The sequence below is a fragment of the Delphinus delphis genome, chromosome 6 (assembly GCF_949987515.2).
Source record: "Delphinus delphis chromosome 6, mDelDel1.2, whole genome shotgun sequence".
NCBI lineage: Eukaryota > Metazoa > Chordata > Mammalia > Artiodactyla > Delphinidae > Delphinus > Delphinus delphis.
The window spans coordinates 5,594,880-5,616,301 of record NC_082688.1 but is presented as its reverse complement, the minus strand read 5'-3'; the positions used below and the strand labels follow the sequence as shown (position 1 = coordinate 5,616,301).

Genomic DNA, 21,422 nt, shown 5'->3' with positions numbered 1-21,422 from the left:
TTACAACAGTTGCAGGCACATAGTAAGTGCTATATATATGCTTGTTAAATAAATAAAAAATTTTAAGTTGCCAAATAACTTGCATTTTTTTTTTTTTTTTTTTTGGCGGTACGCGGGCCTCTCACTGTTGTGGCCTCTCCCATTGCAGAGCACAGGCTCCGGACGCGCAGGCTCAGCGGCCATGGCTCACGGGCCCAGCCGCTCCGCGGCATGTGGGATCTTCCCGGACCGGGGCACAAACCCACGTCCCCTGCATCGGCAGGCGGACTCTCAACCACTGCGCCACCAGGGAAGCCCTAACTTGCATTTTATATATAAGAGCAGGGCTGTGGGATAGTACAGAGAGGCAGGAGACCAGGGTGGTAGCCCTAGCGATATTCCTTCCCCTTCTCACCCCTGCCGCAGTTGCAGGCTTTGGTACCGTGGGTGATTAATTGACTCTGGGTCTCACAAACATGAAATAAGGGTCCCAATCTGAATCCTCCTGAAAGGAGCAGATAATATCTTAACTCTAATATTTTAACTCTAAAGTTTGATCATTGTGAAAGTAATATGTTATAAAATATCCTATAAAATGTGGCCTGGGTAATTTGTTCCTTCCCCTACTGTTTTCAAGTACATAACACATCCTATTGGTATCTATGTTAAAAGTGTACTAAAGTTAGTCACCACATGGTGGCACTCCCTTAAAAAATAAAATTTAAAGCATTATAGGTTTGGGCATGGAATTGAGTACAGGCAGCTAGAGTGCCAGTTTATGTTCTGTACATTTGTGCCTTGAATTTGGGGGGACAAATAGGGACATAGAATCCTTTCATTCTGTTGGCTCAGGAAATTATGCAGATGTCAGAATATAGGAGCATTTGTTCTTTCTTAAACAGTGTGACATATTCATGTTACATGAACCAATGCTATACTTTTAAAATGTTGCGGATATCTTCACTCAGAAGCTTGTGTGCTTAGCAGGAAAAAAATACATCTGTAAAGAAAATATCACCAATGTTTCTCCTTCAAGAATTGGTATTTAGTGCTCGCTTCGGCAGCACATATACTAAAATTGGAACGATACAGAGAAGATTAGCATGGCCCCTGCGCAAGGATGACACGCAAATTCGTGAAGCGTTCCATATTTTTTGACTATGAAAGCATAAAACTGGAGACTGTTCCAGCAGGTCATAGTCGCTGCAACTTGCTCAAACAGAAATAAAACAGCTTTTCATGCTTAAAAAAAAAAAAAAAAAAAAAGAATTGGTATTTAAAAATGCTGCCTGATAATTACTGTAGGGAGTGCAGTTTTAACATTTTAGGTGTCGTTCTCTTGAAGCAAAGTGTACATGCCTTGTAGATTTGAAATGGATGCTTCTAAGCAGTTCTAAGCAGTTACATCAGAATGTCAGGCTGGTTGACCTTTGCACCTTTGGGAGCTATCTCCCATTATACTACTTTCCCTTCAGGATTTTCATTCCCGCCTGTGTTCAGTGATTCACTTGCCAGGTATTTATTGTTTGCTCACATGAGCACAAGGCATTGTGCTATAGAACTGTGGGAGGTTCAAAGATGGTCCTGGGCTTCCCTGGTGGCGCAGTGGTTGAGAGTCCGCCTGCGGATGCAGGGGACACAGTCCGGGAAGATCCCACATGCCGCGGAGCGGCTGGGCCCGTGAGCCATGGCCGCTGAGCCTGCGCGTCCGGAGCCTGTGCTCCGCAGCGGGGGAGGCCACAGCGGTGAGAGGCCCGCGTACTGCAAAAAAAAAAAAAAAAGATGGTCCTGATTTTCAGGGATCAAATTGAGATGAAACACCCAAACGTTTAATTCAAATGCTACGCCTTATTTTGTTCACATTAATAATATAGGTAAGAAGAATTACCGTGGTTGAGAGAAGGAGAGACTGCTCTTCACTAGGGTGAATGGTCAGGGAGAAACTTGGGAGTGGTATTTGGTGGGGGGAGATGAGGAGAGCTTTTGGGCATATGAAGAGGCCAGGAGTAAGGAGGTAGGATTTCACCCCACCCCAAATCTGACTATTAAAAGGAGTAAAGGGTACAGGACAGTGACACAGATTCCGGGCAGAGGGCATGTCCTTCCTGTACAAGAGTCTGAGGAAAGGAAAATACAAGGTCCTTAGGAATTAGGTTGTGATCCAACTCTGTATGCTCGCCTAAGGGGTTTCATTGTTGAAGGCTTTGGGATGAGATGGGGACAACGTGACAGAACTTCGGGGAAATTTAGCATTGCCTTCAAACACAGATATGAGGGAGACTTTTGCTGGTGATATGACAGATTAACTGTTCTGAAAATCCACCTGATAAAAACACTTAGGCATGATGCCTAAATATATGACATCTTTTTAATGAATAGCTGAACTTGCAAGAAAAGGGGGACCTCCTCAAGGCCTAAAAAATAAAGGACAAACTGGAAGTTTGAGGTGCAAGCTCAAACTACAGCTGTCTTGGAGTCATTTGCTGATTTCAGTAACCAAGAGGCTTTTTTTCCCCCCAGATAGTTTTATTGAGGTTAATTGACATACAATAAACTGCAGATATTTACAGTGTACAATTTAATAAATTATGACATGTGTATATACCCATGAAATCATCACCATAATTAAAATAATGAAAATATCAATCAAGTTTATGACCTTCTGCAGTCTTTTGCTCATCTATGCTTCTCCATCCCCAGTCAACCACTTAGCTGTTTTCTATCCCTATACATTAGTTTTCATCTATATAAAATTCTAGACAGTACAGTCATATACTATATACTCTTATCTGCCTGACTTAATTATTTTGAGATTCATCTGTGTTGTTGTGTGTATCAATAGTTTGTTCCTTTTTATTGCTAAGTACTATTTCATTGTCTGGATGTACCATACTTTGTTTATCTATTCACCTGTGGGTGGGCATTTGGGTTGTTTCCATTTTGGGGTTATTACAGATAAAGCTGCCAGAACATTTGTGAACAAGTCTTTGTGCAGACACATGCTTTTATTTCCCTTTGGTAAGGAGCTAGGAGTGGAACGGTTCAGTCATATGGTGGGTGTCTGTGAGACTTGGATTTTAAAGGCTATTTGGGCACAGGAGACAAAGTCTTGGGCTTGTGTTAAACATGGAGGTGGAACTGAGACTACCATATAAAGCTGGGACTTTTGAAGTGCTGTCCATATCTCTAGCAAAATGGTAGAATGAGAAAATAAGCCCATTGGCAGATTTTTTTTTTTTTTTTTAAACTTGTCTGATTTGGCTGTACTTTGAATGGGGGGAAAAGTCTCCTCGGGTAGTTTTTACCCTAGGCCTGCCTTCTCTTGCACTTTGTTTGAATTTACCTGACCTATGTAGTCTGGGTATTTCCAAGAAGAGAAATTATCTTAAAGAGATGCTGGGTTGATAGAGTTCCCAGATATTGGCAGTAGTCAATAACATATCCTTTTTGGATATTCCTGCCTTTATCCAGCCTTAGCCCAGGATTCCCACAGATAAATCCTCACCAAACATGAGCTCATAATCCAAAACTTAAAAACACAAGGAAATAAACAACTATGAATGAGAGAGAGAGAAAAAAGCAGAACTAGAGTGGAGCTTTAGATATTAGAATTATCAGGTTCAGAATATAAAATAATGGCTTAAAAACATTTAAATAAGTAAAATGTGAAGTAGAAAATAAGTGAGGGCTAAAATCCTATGAAGAAAGACCTGGAAGAATTGAAAACAGAGATATATAATCAGTGAAATTAAACCCTAATGGATGGGCCAAACGATGAGTTAGACACAGCTAAAGAGAGATTTTGTAAATTGGGGATAAAGCTTAAGAAATTACACAGAATGCAGTATAGAAAGACAAAGATGAAAAGTATGAAAATTAAATCTAAAGAAACAGAACAGAATGAGATGATTTAAAATAATGGTGAGAGACTTCCCTGGTGGTGCAGTGGTTAAGAATCTGCCTTCCAGTGCAGGGGACGCATGTTCGATCCCTGGTCGGGGAACTAAGATCCCACATGCCACAGGGCAACTAAGCCCTCACACCCCAACGAAGAGCCCGCACGCGACAATGAAAGATCCCACATGCCGAAACTAAGACCCGATGCAGCCAAAAATAAATAAATAAATAAATATTTTTAAAAAAATGGTGAGGCAGAAGATGGTAGAGGTAATAGGGGAGAGGCAGTATTTGAGGAAATTATGCTAAAAATTTCCAAAAATATTGAAAACCAGAAATCTTTCGATTTAGGAATCAGAGTAAATCCCAAGTAGAATTTTTTTAAAAAAACCTTATCCAGACAAACTGGAGTATAATAGAACGCCAGAGACATAAAGGTGATCTTAAAGCATCAAAGAGAAACTGATTACCTCCCAAGGAGTGCTATTTGACTGCAAGGAAAACTTCTCTGCAGCAACGATGGAAACCAGAATACAGAGGAATAGTATCCTAAAGTGCTGAGAGAAAATTATCGCCAACCTAGAATTTTAAACTCAGTTAAAATATAATTTAATAATGAGGGAATGATAACATTTTCAGTTAAACAAAAACTGAGCTTTTACCTCCAACAGACTCACAAAGGAACTTTTATACTTTAAAAAAAGGGAAAATGACCCCAAAAGGGAGAATGTCTGCAATGCAAAAGAGAATGTCTGTGCAATACCCAGGAGACTAGCCCTTGAATGATAAAGCCACTCTGAGATAAAGGAGTTAAACGTGAGAGTCCTCTGTCAGTCTGCTCTAGGTGTCCGCTGTGAAATTTGAATCAAGTGAGCTCTAAGTTAACCTAAATTAAGAAGTTTTGGAAACTGATTTTCAGGCACATTGGTGGCCAAGGATGGTATGCAGGAGAAAGCCCTGGAGGGGATGGGCAGAGTTGCAGGGATAGTGCCAACAGCTACAGAGCGATGAAACAGGGTCACGTTTCTTAGAAGGGGCTCTTTGTATTAATTTAACATTTGCCCTCCTGGACCTTTGCCTTTTTTCCTTTGCTGTTTGGGAAATATCCTTGACTACTTTTCATTCATTTTTTAAATTAATTTTTTATTTTGGCAGTCACATTTTTAACTACCAGAGGTTTTTTTTTATTATTAATTTTAAAAATCTTTCTCATAACATGACATTCTTGATTTCTGAACATATAATCCTTATGAGTCTCTCTGAGGATATAAACTAGAGGAGTTGTGGGGGTTTGTTTTTTGGTGTTTTAAAAAATTTTCTCCAGTTTCCAAAATTATCTGTTTCCTTCAGGGTTAATCTGTTCGTCTTGGTCTTTTTCTGTGATGTTCTACGCTTTCCTTAAAAGTCTGATGATCCTTGTTGTCTATTCCTATTTAAGAAAGTGGGAGTGGGAAGGTTGATTAGGAGTTCTATGTATGTGGGTGGGATTGTAGCTTGGCCGGTTCCATTTCTGGATTAACGAGTAGGGGAATTAAGAAATCTTCTCAGATGGCTTATATGACACTGGGGCACCAACATGCTGCATTAGTGTTTTCCAGACTTTCCTTTAATTTCTTTTTTTTAATTAATTAATTTATTTATTTTTGGCTGCGTTGGGTCTTCACTGCTGCGCACGGGCTTTCCCTAGTTGTGGCGAGCAGGGGCTACTCTGTGTTGCGGTGCACGGGCTCCACATTGCGGTAGCTTCTCTTGTTGTGGAGCACGGGCTCTAGGAGCGAGGGCTCAGTAGTTGTGGCTCAGGTGCTCTAGAGCACAGGCTCAGTAGCTGTGGCGCACGGGCTTAGTTGCTCCGCGGCATGTGGGATCTTCCCGGAGCAGGGTTGAACCCTGTCCCTTGCATTGGCAGGCAGATTCTTAGCCACTGCGCCACCAGGGGAGTCCCTCCTTTTATTTCTTTAGAGGAGATTCCTCCTTACCGGTGGTAAATGTCTGGGCATGCAGAGGTGGGCCAGGTGTGTGTTTTGGCCGTCGACCATTTCATGAACAGATGTAGCATCATCAGTTTTCACCCCTATGTCTCACTTCCACCTGCATTCTACCTGCAGTCTTCATGTTTGGAGCTCTTCCTGGCACATGGGCTCCCTCTATCACTCTACTCTTTCAAGACTCTCTGCAGCAGGGATTTCCTCCGCTCTGCTTCAGTAGGCAATGTGCACCCATCCACTTTCAGATTCCAAAAAATTTGTCGAAATTTGTTGTATGATGACAACCCCCTTTCTTTTCTCTTCACTGTTGTGGGTTTAGACTTAAAAAAAAATTCCTTTATTGTAATTTAAAGGGGTCACAGTCAGGAGAGGGGATAAGCACATGTGCTCAGTCCACCATCTTTCCCCAGAAACCCAGTCATTATTTTAACACCTTTGATGATTATGGATTACTTAAGATAGAGAAAACATAGACCATGAAGCCAAATATATATTAACCTCTAGGCTATTATTCAGAGCTTAGAATTTTTTCTAAGTTCCTTATATTTTGAAAATTTGTCATTTTCCCCTTGAAAATTAAAAAAAAAAGTTTCTGGTAATTTGGGAGGAAAAAACTTTCTAGTTAATTGAGAATTACGATTAAATGAGATTTAAATATTATCATATATTGAGAACTATGACTTTTTTAAAAATCTAAGAATTAATTTCTAGTTACTTGTTCACAAAACAGCCCCCCTGTGTGATGTGAGAACAGCCTCTGGTCTAAGCAGCTGCCAGGTGAGTGAAAGCTGACCTGGAGTGACAGAGAGGCGGTAACAGCACTGGAGATGCGTATGCAGTTGTTAAGATGAGTCACATGGTAGTTACGGCAACGAAGATCAACAGAGGGAAAAAGAGAGACGCTGGAAAAGCAGCAGCACATTTTAGTAACAGTCATTATTCACAATGGCAAAGTTGTTTACTATAAAAATTCCATCCTCCTTTGCCTCTTTGCGGCCCTCCGCCATTTTTTACTTTATGTTAGAGCTTGCTGATTTTTGGCATAATGTGGTACAATTTCACCTCTGAAACACAGTCTGTAAAGTCTCGAGGTACATTAAAGACTTTAGTCCCCAACAGTAAATCACGAAAGGATCTTGTACTGTTTATCCCTTTATGCTTGGAGAGGGGGAGCTTATAAATTTATATAGAGAAATATAGAGTGGTGCGTTTGATAGTGAAATGCCTCAACTAAGCAACCAACAATATGTATATCATATGAGTAGTTATGTGGGGAGTTACTTTGGGTTTAAAACAATGTCATACTTTTGATACTTATAGGTGGCTAATGTCTTGGTAAGGATAAAATTGAAATACGGTGAAGTTGCATTTGATTTTGAGATGCTACTGGCAAAGCCTGACATTTAGTTTGATTACTAGAGGTTTTATTATCTACAGCTGCTCAGCTATTGTATTAAAAGAGCCCACTTTGCTTTCTGGCACCACGGATGACACCTTTTATAATTTGAGTGTTCTCAAAAGAACACTGTGTGCAAATGATCAGCCCCAAATGTAAACTACTTTTTTAAAAAGCAGACACATTTTATGTTGGTTCAGTCTCTGGTTTTTGGTTGTGTGTTTTGGGAAGGAAGCTGTAGGGCTGGAAATGTGATGAACCAGGTGACACCAGAGTTATCTGGTTACAGGCCATGCAGGTGTAGCCTTATTTGCCTTTGTCATATTGGTGGTGATCTTGGGACTGTGTGTATCTGACCAGTCCCCAGATGAAACCTCTTGAAGCTTCAGTTTTGGATTCTGTTCACCTCATATTGATTCTCGTAGTAGGTCCTTCCTTGCCTCAGGCCTTTGTACCTGCTATTTCTAGGTGAACTGTTCCCCCCACTTCCCATATCTCACACTTTCCTCTCCTTGGCTAACATCACCTCCTCCTCCAGGTCTCATCTTACCTGTCACTTTCACAGAGACCTTTCCGCTCTCAGATTCTCTAGCACTCGTGTTAGTCTGTGTTGGCATGTTCCTTACTTATAATGAACCCTATTAGTGTGGCAGTTATGTAAAGCCTTCCTCCTTCACTATACTGTCAGCTCCATGCAGGGAAGGGCTGTGACTGTCTTAGTCAGTCTGCTGTGTCCCCAGCGCCTGCATTGAGCCTGGCACACGCCATGGGCTGAGGCTCTTCATTTTGAATGGCTGGGTGGAGGTCTGCCATTGCCAGTCCTTTCCGTTATCCGCTATGCCCATGGTTGGTGGATGCAGATGGGGACTGATTTAGGAGATTAGGTGAGCCATTCGGTGTCATCTCTACTAGTGCTGGAAGAAATACAGACTTACAGCCAGCTCTCAGTTATTTCTAATAATGGGGCAGGAGAGCATGGATAATTTAAGTTGCTCTCCCACTCCCCACAATGAGTTTTCTTTTTTTAGATAAAGAAAAAAATTAGAGGAGGGAACTGGAGCTGTGTGAGACACCCAGCACTGGAGAAATTTGAAGTGGCTTTCTTGTTTTCATTCTTTTCTTACGACATGATCAAGTAAGTCCAAGAAAGTAGATTGGCCCCTAAATGGGCAGTGAAGATGGATGTGAGGTCCCAGAGAGGATGGGCAAGTTAAGAAAAGATTTAGAAAAAATGGTCAAGCCATCTTACCAGTTGAAGAAAGTGATTAGACTGTGATGAAACTGAAGATGCGGAGCGCAACACTCTCATCGCCTGCCCGGTCCTAGCGGTTCTGTGAATGGGTGCCTGATTGATCTCTTGGCTCCTAAGACAGCCTTTGCCTGGATATATTCACAGTCTGTTTTGAAGTTGTACAGAGAAGCTCACTTGCGTCATTCTGAAGATGCAGTGAGTCAACACAGTCCCAAGGGAGCAGTAATGGCCTCAAACAGAAACTTGGAATGAAAAATTGCTGTGGATTTAAAGACATAGTACTTTCTTCCTATGACTTCATTTGGTAATGGTAAGATTAATTCAGATAACCCTCCTTTAACGGTGGGCCTTAAACCCATATGGAATTTTTTTTCCCTTCACTTTTGTCATTTAACCTTTAAAAATAGGACATCTAGTTGGGTGCTTGGTTTGGGGAGACTCTATTGATATAATTCTCTACCGCTCACTTGCCCTGCCCACCTCCCCCCACCCCCCCAAACAGCACAGACACATACATACACTCCTCAACTTGGACTTCTCAGTATGGTTTTCCCTGGTCATTCTTGACCTCAGTCATGTTGACATGCAATGGGATTTTCAGTGGAGAAGAATCACCAGAGAAGAATCTTCACTTAACTTTACCAATTGAGCATATTTATATATACTATTTCAGCCAGAATTTTAAATTGATATTATTTAATAGGATTGCAGATAACATCTTACTATAATAAACATCAAGGGGATTATCCAAATTCCTACTTGCAAATGTCTTTTATATTAGCAAATCTGCCAGCTGCATGATTATCTGATAGTGTGCACTACAAGTATATTATTTTGGCTTACTCTGAGATTAGAGAATTCTCAATAGAATTTTTCCCTTAACTATACAAATCTGCATTGCTTTGCTTTTTTTTCCTCTAGTCTCCTAAACAGTGAGCCTTCTGGGCAGGAAATGAAAGAGGTGGAAGGAGGCAATATAGAATAATGCAGTGGTTTTCAAGCATTGCAACCTGCGTGGGGAATACTCTACTTTGAGTGAGTGTGTGTGTGTGTGTGTGTGTGTGTATCTGAAGAAAGTCTCTGAATTAATACATATACTCATTATACAGCACAGTGATTGTTCTTTTTTATTTCATATTGAAAAATGCTGGCTGTGACTTACTGCTGGATTTCATGACCAAGAATGAGTCCTGATCTCGGTTTGAAGAGATGGTAGTGTAAAGAGTGTGGGCTCCAGAGTTTCTCTATCCAGAAATCCTGACTCTACCATAACTTGAGTGGGATCACACCGTTACTGGATTGGCCCTTGAAAGCTTTGGCTCTGACTCCTGTGAGATAGGAATGGAGATAACACACACCCACCTCAAAGGATTATTGAGAGGATGCGAAGAGGCAGTGCACTAAAGCTCTTAGCACGGTGCCTGCAGAGAACCCCCAGTAATTGTAGCTACTGCAGTGGTAGTTGTGACTGTCCTTACTAAGGTGCTGTAGCTGTATTGGCTTCATGGGAAGTCGTGGAATTTCCTTTCCTGAAGATGTTAAGAAGGATAGATTGTATTTATCAAGAGCAATTATTTTATTTTCTTTATTTTTTATTATGAAAAATTTCAAACCTATAAAAACTTGAAAGAATAGTGCAAAGAACTACCAATCTATCCCTCACCTTGATTCCAACTCTTAACACTTGCCACACGCTCTCCATCTCTCTTTACATAAAACACTTCCCTTTTACCAGACCACCTGGAAATTGGCTGTAGACTCATGATAGCCAAGAATAAGGACATTCTCTTACACCACCGCAGCACCGTTGCAGCACATAAGAAAACCAGCATTAACCCAATAACATTGTTCAACATGCAGTCCATATTCAGAATTCCCCAGCTCTCAGTAACGTTTTAAACATGAACCCCTCAGAGAGTTTAGGATGAACTAGATGGCCTATGAAGTTCCTCGTGGAGCTGAAGACTCCTGTGAAGTTGAAAGTAACCACCAAAAGTGTACCTCTCACGTGGAATATCAAATCAATCGTTGGCATCCTTTTATGTGAACCTTAGAGAGCTGGTGAGATGGGATGGAGGCTGTGGTTGTCTCCTCTGTGTGGGACAGTCAACACACCTGCTTTAGAGATTGCATCCTTTACTTTGCCGGTTCACACAGATGTGTTCTGGTAATAAAATGAGGCACCAAGAAGATACCCGCCGGAATGCAAAGTGGTAGAGCAGTAGGTTACATTTGAATTTAAGCGGCTGTGAATTGGAAACACATACTTGTTGGGATTAGAATGTGTCCAGGTAGGAATTTAAGTTCTTCCCTCAAATTGAGGATGGCAAGGATGTTTTTTAAGGAGAGAATTTAAGGTGAATAGTATGGAAGTTTGTACATGTGTGTGTGTGTGTGTGTTTTTTTTTTTTACATGTGTGTTTTTTAAATACACGTACACACACAGTAAGAAGATTAAAGCAACAAAGGCAGGCATTCAGTAGAAGTAAGGTCTACCTTACTAGTTTCTTCTGTATTTTTTCAAAGCTACTGTAATTAATTCCAAAATGTCCATTATTTCACATTAAAAAACTCTATAGCAAATATTTTATAATAACTACAAATGGAATATAACCTTTAAAAATTGTGAATCACTATATTGTATACCTGGAACATATATCAACTATACTTCAGTTTAAAAAAATAGTTAAAAAATTGAAAAGAAAAAAAATCTCTAAAATCAGGGTGGATCTTATAATAATTCTATTATAATAGAATGCCATGGTTTAATGGAACATAAAGTAAAGGTGTGTCTCACAGTGGCATCTTAGATTTGATGAAGTGCAATATTCTATGCATTTACAAGTTTGTGTGTTCTTTTTGGTTTTTTCCTCTTTTTTTAAGACATACAGTAATGTAGAAGAGTCATAGATTTGTATACTACTCTACTACCCAGCTGTGCAGAGATATGCTAGTCTTAAAAAAAAAAAGTCACCTATCTGCCTTCCTCATAAATTGCCATGTTGTAGTGGGGAGAAGTAAAGAGAAGTGTTTTAATTAACAAGGTCTCTCTACCTTACCTGCCGTGCTACTCCCAACTTTTATTCTGTGGCCATCCGTGTATATATGGATGGGAGGTTGCATCCCGCAAGGTGATCTTCTCTCGGAGTTTCAATTAGGAGGTGGGGCAAAAGTTCATTGTTTCCCCCTCAATCTACCAGTCTGCCCTCCCTTCCCCTCAGTGTGCCAGTTACCAGTTTATTGCCCTTCATCTCCAAATCCATTTTTCTTCGCTCTGCTTTGTGACACAGGATCTGGACTCCGTAAGCACTTCTCCCTTGCCAGCTGGCTTAATGTTAGGCTTTGTCAACAGAGGGACAATGTTAAAGGGACACTGCAAGGCCATCGAGGGAGAAGGGGTTTCCTTTCCTATTTCCGGTGTGCTGATTTTCAGTGGGGTATGTCCTTCAGTGGGCTATGCCCAGTGACACTCAGCGTCCCTCACAGACCACCCGGGAGGCCGTACTGTGGACTGACGCCAACCCTTTCACACCCTCCAACAAATGTCTCCACTGCACGGTGGGCCACTTTCATAGACCTCTGTGGATTACTCGCTCTGGCAGGCGTCCTTGCCGCCAGCAGGCTGTGTGTTCCTGCGGAGCACGACCTCTCTGCAGGATCTGAACCTAGTCTTTGGAGTGGAGGGGAGGTGCTTCTGAGTTCTTTAGTTCCTTCCTTGTTTGCTTTCCCTCAGCCCTAGTTGTCTGGTGCTTGGCCCTGGATGACTTAGGGCAGGGGAAGTACTGGCTGGGTGTATGAGACGCAGATAAGGGGGTGGTTTCGAGTGTTGGCTCTGGACCACAGGGCAGATCTAAGCAAGTTGGCCCTGTAATTAATGGAGGCCAAATAGACAAATATGGACTCCTAAGAACACACAGTCAGAAAATCCTCTTATTAGTTAACAACTTTTTGTTAGTTAATTCTTTATATTAAAATTTCCCTGTACAAATTACTGGTTTGGTTTCCATCTCTTGACTGGACCCTGACTGATACATCATCTCTTCCCTCCGAATTTTGCAGGGAGGGGAAGTAATGACACTTGTTTGACTATTTGCTTCTTCCTCTCTTCTTCTCTTCACACTTTGATATGATGGAAGGGTTGGACCTTCTACTTCTTTCTGGTGGGATGGAGCTCCTCTCATATCATTTGCTCCCTCTTCCCTAATGCAGTAAACATCTCTGCCGATTTGTCATAGAAGGACATTTGAGTTATTTTGCTAACACAAACAGTGCTGCAGTGAAAATATGGCATATTTTGAAATGAGTTATTAGCTTTAAAAGCTGGTTATCATATAATAATAAGTAAACAATTATGTAAATAATTAGCTTTAAAAGCTGGTTATCATATGATAGTAAGTAATAAAAGTTGGACCAGTAAGGATGGAGGAAAAGCAAAGAAATGACTAGTCAGGATTAAAGGGAAGACTACATTACTTTTATTTATAGTATTTCTTTTTATATTTTGAAGCTCTGTTATTAGGTACATACACATTTAGGATTGTTAAGACTTTTAGTTGAATGGACCCTTTTATCACCATGTAACATCCCTCCTTATCCCTGGTAATATTTCTTGTTCTGATAGCCAGTTCATCTTTCTTTTGATAATGCTTGCGTAATATTTTTTCCCCATTCTTTTACTTTTAACCTACCTTTATTATTACCCTAGTGGTAAATTGCTGTAGCTTTTTTTTTTTTTTTTTTTTGCGGTACGCGGGCCTCTCACTGCTGTGGCCTCTCCCGTTGCGGAGCACAGGCTCCGGACGCGCAGGCTCAGCGGCCATGGCTCACGGGCCCAGCCGCTCCGTGGCATGTGGGATCTTCCCGGACCGGGGCACGAACCCGTGTCCCCTGCATCGGCAGGCGGACTCTCAACCACTGCGCCACCAGGGGAGCCCTGCTGTAGCTTTTTACTTGGAGCCAGGCTCATGGTTGGTCGGGGCAGAGAATTTCTCGGTCCTCTTAGTCTTTAGTCTTAGACATGTCCTGTGGTGGGGCTCTCTTAGCATTCCAGCACTTCCACCGGTGCTCTGTGTCACCCAAACTCTACCTTCCGGGGGCGGGGGGTGTTGGTTGGGTGGGATAGAATTTCTCATGGGCCCCTCCTCCCCAGCAATAGCAGACCTCTATATTGTACCAGTGCACGATCCAGCTGACAATGGCTTTGCTTCTCCTCCACCCCCAGAAGCAGTAGATCTTTGCCTGGATCCTGGGGGCAGGGAGGGTTTCCTGCCCTCCCCCCAATGGATTAAAGTTTTCACGCAAGTGGGCAAGGTTTTATCCCAGTTCAGTACTGGGGGGCTCTCTCCAGTCTCCTTCTCTGCTCCCAATCTTTATCATGAGCATCTAGTAGAGGCCCCATGGAAAAGAGCTTGCAAGTCAGTTCAGACAGCTGTGATGTCTGGAACTCCCAGAGATTCGATATGTTATACTAAGCCACACTCGGCTTTATAAGAATTTATTAAAATTTAAGCTGTTTTCCTCTTACCTAATTTTATGGCAGCCACCTGTTCCTCCTGTGCTCTGTGAAAGGTCACACAGTTTGTATGTCTTGTCTCTTTGGAGGGACTTGTCACTCTTTAGAATTCTGTTCACTTGGTTACCTTGTGACCTCAGCTCTCTGATTAGCTCGAGAAATGGTATGATTTTATAGATTATCTAGCCTTTTCTTGTTAGGTTGGGACGGGTGTTCTCTTACAGCTTTCTATGTCTTAAGCAGGAGCAGAACTCTGTATTATTTCTTCACCTGTTCCTCAGCAGAAATATTTGGTAAAATGGAGTTCTAGGTTCCTCATAGATCAGTACAGTTTGCTAATGCAAACATTGTATGTTTGTTTCTTCTGTTTTCCACATCTACCATTGGCTCAAGTTTGACCAACCGTGGTTTTTACTTTGTATTTTGAAATTGTTTCAAAATTTACTAGAATAGTAGAGATTCCCACATGCTCTTTACTTAGAGTCATCAACTTTTAGCATTTTGCCACATTACATTTGCTTTATCATTCTCCCCGCTCCTCTCTCTCTTTCTGTATGTGTATGTGGATAGAAAATTCATTTTTCTGAGTCAGTTGAGATTAGGTTGTAACATTTTGTCCCTTATGCTTCAAATGTATTTCTTTAGAACAAGGATATTCTCTTATTTAACTACCGTATAATTACCAATTTTAAGAATTTAACCCTGATAACAATAATTTTGTTTAATCTACCGTCCATATTCCAGTTTTCTCACAGTAATGCCTTTTATAGCATCCCCCCACCCCCACCCCCAAGTGTAGGATCCAGCCCAGGATCATGGATTGCATTGTCATGTTCTTTAATCTCCTGTAATCTGGAACAGTTCCTTAGTATTTCTGTCTTGCATAACATTGATATTTTTAAAGAGTAAAGGCCAGTTAGTTTATAGAATGTTTTTCAGTTTTGGTCTGATGTTTCCCTACTATTAGATTCAGGTTACACATTCTTGGTTAGAATACTGCAGGAGTGATGTTATTTCTTTCTCATGGTATCATCCAGGTGCACACAGTGTCCTTCTGCCTGTCATTAGTGACATTAATTTTGATTATCTAGTCAAGGGTGTGGTTTGGTTCCTCCATTGGATAATCAGTTGCTAGTGTTCCTCTTGCAACTAAAAAGCAATCTGTGGGGAAGACATTCCCTGACCATGTAAATAATCTGCTCCTCACAAAACTTTAACCCCAGAAATTGATGATGCCCTGGGTATACAGATTCAAATGACCCAGAACTCTGGTGGGGTGAGGGAGGAGAGTGGTGTGCCTGTGACAAGCTTGGGCTCTCTTAGGGTAGAGGAAGGGGTTGCTGATCCAAGACGGTTTCTTGTAAAGCCAAGACTTCAGAGAGGTTACACTCTCAGAGAAAAGGTGGACTAGGAGAGGAGTACTTTACACAGTATCAAGCAGCAAAGAAAATTTTCCATTTCACTTTTGGCTTTGGGTGGAGGACAAAGTAAAAAAAAAAAAACTCACATGAGAACTTGTGGCTACTGACTAGCTCTCACATGGGTTTGGAAATTGATTTTATACTATTTGCGTGACACTGCTCCCCCATAATTGCAAGTTGGAAATCTTGATTTAAAGTGGACCTAGGTTTTTAGTGTCCGTGGGCACATGACAGAAGCAAATTGAAGTCTTCTTTGGACTCAAAGAATTCCCGTGGATCATTCCAACTAAAATGAACACACCAAAAGAGACAGGCAGACACACAGACACACAGAGACAGGATATCATGAGCAAGAGTCAATAGAAATCATAGTAAACTCTGACATCTAAAGATTTCAGATATTGGAAATACTGGATATTGAATATAAAATAAAATCACTTAGTAATTTTTGGAAACAAAAGAAGGAATTGAAAATATGAGTAAAGAAAAAGATATCATCAAGAACAACCAGGCAAATTTATTTTAAAAACCAAATATAATGTCAAGAAGTGAAAAGTGTAATCTTTGAAATAAAAAATTCAAGGAGGGGTTGAATATCAGAATAGATGTAGCTGAAGAGAGAATTAATGAATTGGAAGATAAATCTGAATAAGTAACACAGCTTGCAGTTTAAAGAGATAGAAAATATGATTGATTAAGAGACAGGGTATATAGTGAGAAGATCCAACTTATGTTTAATTGGAGTTCCAAGAACATAAGAGGATGCTAGGGGGAATGGCAAAGAGGAAATACTGAAAGAGATAACTGGTGAGAATTTTTATAATTGATAAACAGCAGGCCATCCCTTGTCATTTGTGGAAGTTAGGGCATCAGTATAAATGGAGGCCCACAAACTATATGTCTAAATATTTAAAAGTTACAGGTGTAACAAATTACTAAATAAAATATGTTCTATACTCCTGCCTTGGTGAATATACCATAGTAACCTAGAAATTTAGAGTGTCTGAACTTCACAGAGCTTTGCACTGGCATGTAGCAGCACAGACTGAGCCAGACCCTGACCTATGGCCTGACCCTCTTCTCTTTCTTCCCCCAGCTTTTTTGTGCACTGTGAGGGGCCTCAAGCACACATGTGTAGATGTTTCAGCCTGCCTACATAATCTCTGTTTACATTTCTCACAAACATGCCACTAGAGGACACCTCTGGCATGTTTAATCTGCCCCCCACACTGCTGGTGCATTCCACCTTCAGAGTGGTGGGAAGAGATCCATGTAAGCCCTGAATGTGGGCTTGGAGCTGATTAGGTAGGGAATTCCAGGGTCCTGGATACCTAGAATATGGTAGTTAGGCTCTTGGTGGGCACATCCCCTGAGCCTTCAGACCCCTTGCCTTGTGGGGAGAGCTGCAGTCTGTTAAATTGTGGAATTGAGGACGGGGTCCTCTCTTGTCCTAAGTTCTGAGTGTGGTCGAGAGATAAAAGTTCTCAGGTTCAGGAAGCCCATCAAAGTCCAACACAGTCAAAAAGGAAAGGAAAAGAAGGAAAGAAACCCATGTCTAAATACATAGTGAACCTATAGAATATCAAAGATGGAAAAGACTCTTAAAATAGCTAGAGAGAAAAGACAGATCACCTACAAAGGATTAGAGTGACAGCTGGCTTTTCTACAGCAAGAGTAGAAGCCCTAAAACGGTAGAATAATATTTTCAAAGTAGGCAGAGAAAACAGCTATTAACCTAGAATTGTATAGCCATAAAACAGTCTTTCAAGAATGAGAATGAAATAAAGACATTTTCAGATAAATAAAAACAAAAAGAATTTACCACTGAGAACTCATCATGAAAGGACATTCTCAAGGATATATTTCAAGAAGGGAAATGACTCTAAGAAAGAAGGTTTAGAATTTAAGAAGTTAAATAGACCCAGAGATGTGGATTAACTTGCCTAAATATCCCAGTTGGTTTAGAACCAAGCCAGGACTTAAACCCCCAAATCATCTTTCTTCCATCCAGACAGAATGAAAGTAAGAAATGAAGTTGAAAATAGAATAGCATTTTCATCTAGGAAGTAGACCTAGGTTGCCTCGGGGTTCACTTCTGAGGTAAGCCCTACATTTGTGCGAGGACATACCATCACTTAGGTTGAGTCTTGACAGCCTCTGGGAATTCGCTCTGAGCTTCCCATTGCTAATGTGTCATTTTTCCTTTCTCCTGACGCTGAGTTGGTTGGTCAAACTGAGAACTTTACATTCTGCCCTTCAAGAGGCCACATGGTAGCCTGAGGCCACAAGTAACCGAAAGCCTCTCCAGTGAGGTGACCCCTTTCATGTCACTGCTTGTCTCTTGATTTTCTTCTTTTTCCTTTCCAGTTTCTATCAGCTACCTCCTGCACCGACTGGTCCTTCAAGAACTTCTTCATCCTCCCAGCCCTCCACTTGTACCCCTTCTCTATAACAAACCAGTAACCATGTCAAATAAGATTTCTGATGTGGGGTCCTGGGAAGCACAAAGAGTGGAAGTATTGAATGGGGGAGGGTATAAGATGGGTTAAGGTGTGTGGAAAATGTTGAATAGGATATTTTAAGAGAAAAGTAACTATACTTCAATAGAACTTAAAAAAGGGTATTTTAAAAAGAAATAAGATATTTTAAGAGATATTTCAAATAATACCGTACTGTCTACGTAGTTGTGCTTGCATTTTTAACTGGTGGTAGTCATAATAATGAGGATTTCCTGTCATTGAAATGTTCTTAAACCTTTCAGAGCATTGTTTATATTATCCTCTCCGTGCATTTTAGAAGTTTCAGACTGTTTCTTCTAAGAAACAGATCTGGCCCGTACAAGCTGTGTTGTGAACTGCACATTTTGACTGGAGTTTTAGTACTGAGCTTTGCCTGCTTTTTAAAGAGTCAGGTAAACACAGCTAATGATGCAGTTTCAAACGTGAGCCACCATCATCCTGCAGGTGACCTTGGATCATGGTCCATCGCTATCTTGTTGGGTTTGGTGCTTCAAACAGCAAAGTTTGTGACTGCCCTTAGGTCATATATATTTTTTTACCTGCAAGCTTACATCCATAAAGTTAGCAGAATATATCATAGTCAAGTTCATCAACTAGCTGATTTATTTTGTTCATTTACTGAGCTTGGGAAGAATCTTTTTTTAAAGGCCAAGTTTAAGATACCTTAGAACATAAAAATATGTGTGTTTCCTGGCCCATTCTATCTTTTGAAGGCCAGATTTCATCAAAACAAATGAATCACTGTTTTTTCTTCCTTCATCATCCCCTAATTGGTTTCCAAAATAAAATGATTAATGGCTGCGTTTCTCAACTGCATTGTTTTGATTACAGTCCTACCGCCAGTACTGATGATACACTGGGAAACACTTTCAAAATGGATGATCTTCTTGACTGGGTCACATGACTTTCCGAAGGGTTCCCCTGATATGTTGCCACCAGGAAGTCATCAAAGGGGCAAGCCGTTTCGTATGCTTTTGTTATAAGTTAAGGAAAATGATTTTAAATAATGAAACCTTGGTTATGATTCAGGCTCCATTTTTCTTCAGATCTGTTTTAGTTTTCAGATTGGAAAAAAAGTATGCATTTTAGAATTCCCTAAAGCATATTTTTAATTCCTGGAGTGTTTTTTTTTTTTTTTTTTTTTTTTTTTTTAAATCATCAGTTTGTGTGAAAGTGTCATCAGTTGACCCACTGGCAGAATATGATTATTCCTGACTGTAGGCACCTCTCTCCTGGTACCCTCAAAAGAGCGACTCTCTTCACATTTCTTTAGCACTTTGTCCAATGTGTGATAAGGAAGCATAAAGCTAGTTGGACTAGCTGGAAGACCCAAGGGTTTCTTGTGAGCATCCACTTGTACTACAATTGGGCTTTTTGTTCATTGGTGAACTGCTCCTTGCCATGCTGTCTTACATAGCTCGTTGGCCACTGAGTATTTCATTTATAGCAACAGGAAGGAATAATTACCCAGATATTATGAAGTGGGTGGTTTTAGAATTCCACTTCAGATGGCATCGACCCTTAATGCAGCTGGTTTCACTTAATACATTTTGTTTAAACAAACCCTGTTCCTGGAAGTGGTTTCGGAATAGTCTGTTCCTTGTAGCTGTTCCTTTGCTCTTATTTTTAAAAATGTTTTTCCCAACGATATCATAAGCGCATGAGCCTGACAGATACAAAACTTTTGCTTAGGGCTTCCCTGGTGACGCAGTGGTTGAGAGTCCACCTGCCGATGCAGGGGACACGGGTTCGTGCCCCGGTCCGGGAAGATCCCACATGCCGCGGAGCGGCTGGGCCCGTGCATCCGGAGCCTGTGCTCCACAACGGGAGAGGCCACAACAGTGAGAGGCCCACGTAACGCAAAAAAAAAAAAAAAAAAAAAAAAAATTTTGCTTAAAGTTATTGCACTTATGAATAGAGTTATGTCCAGATATGATATATTGATTATCATATTCATAGCTTAAAGATTTAATTTGGTACCTTTATTTTGCATAACTGGCCACATTTTTTTGTTGTTAAGGTATATTTCTCTTTAAGGGACTCTGATGTCTAGAAGTCACAACTGACTGACTAAATAGATAAATTAGAGAATAAGTGGTTTTCACTTTGTAAACATGAAAAATTCTTAACAAAAAGCCATGGCTGGGCTGATTAAGCAATCAGTATATTTTCAAGTGGGATATAAATTTCTAGTTTAGGTATGATACCACAATATTAAAATTAAAAAAACTGAATAGAAATAAAAAATAAAATACTGGTAGTCTCTACTCTTTTACTTTATCAAAAGAATTTTAATGAGAGAATCTTTTAAAAACAGGAATTTATAAAACTTACGCAAGTCATTAAGAATTTTTTATATAAACTTTCATTTTGTTGTATTCTCTCATAGGATTTATTCTTGTCTTTGCAGAACTTATTTTGATTTATAATTATACTTTAATTAATGTGATACTTTGTTCACTGCCCCTCCCCTCCTGGACTGTAAGCTCGCTTAGCACAGGAACATGCCTATCTTGTGCTTTTATTAAATCTCAGTACATATTCTATTACCTGGCACATAGTAGATGTTTAGTAGAAACTTATTGAGTGAATGAATGAATCAGTGAAATGCTTTTCACCTTTCTCTACTACTAGAATGCAGTATAATGATAACGATAGCAAACTTACATTACTCTTAACTATGTCAGACCCTGTTCTGAGTGCTTTATGTACTCCGTAAGTATTGGGTGGTCACTGCATACAAGCATTCAACAACGTGATGGTTAACATTTAAATCTTGCTGCCAAAACCATTCTTATTTGTGTTTGACGGTTATTCCAGGCATTTTCCATATAGGAATATTTTGGTAATAAAAGAACACAGGATGTTCTTCCCACTCCCAGGACTAGTGCGTTTGTGATTCCAGGTGCAAATCTCTGTTGCCAGAACCCATGGACCTGTTCTCAAAGTTCAAACACTACATCAAGAGATTAGACCAGGTACCTTTTCATTTTTTCCCTCTTTTTTTCTCTCCTTTTCCCGCCCTTTGGTGTTCATCTCTTCAGCAGGTCAGAATTGATACAGCTTCCAGAAGCTTCCAGTAAACAAATGATTACCTTTTAATTCTTATTCTGATGAATACTTTTTGGTTGTAATTGTTTTTATTACAAAGGTAGTATTTACTCATTATTTTAAAATAAGTAAATGTCTCTTTCTCTTGATCACCCCCCTTAGGAGTAACCCCTGTTGTTTGTTGAATATTCATCAGACCTTTTTCTCCTGGCTTCTTGCATGTTTAAGAAGGTTGCATTTGAAAACACTGTATCCTCCACCATATGTTAAAGTGGATGTTCTGCTTCTCAGAGTACAATTTAATTTACTTTGTAGATGTTATTAATGAAAGGCAGAGAAGACACTGGGCCCAACATTAAGTGTGGAACTTACAAAACGTATATTAATGACTGTTACTAAGTTATTGCTCG

General features: G+C 40.3%; 1 protein-coding gene and 1 non-coding gene across 2 annotated transcripts in view; both read left to right on the top strand.

Moving 5' to 3' along the window:
* Positions 1-21,422, top strand: part of ABL1 (ABL proto-oncogene 1, non-receptor tyrosine kinase) — a 134,069-nt gene that overhangs the window by 34,396 nt on the left and 78,251 nt on the right. The window lies entirely within an intron of this gene.
* On the top strand, positions 1,028-1,134 carry LOC132427778 (U6 spliceosomal RNA). Its single transcript, XR_009519985.1, has one exon. It is a non-coding gene; the product is annotated as a U6 spliceosomal RNA (small nuclear RNA).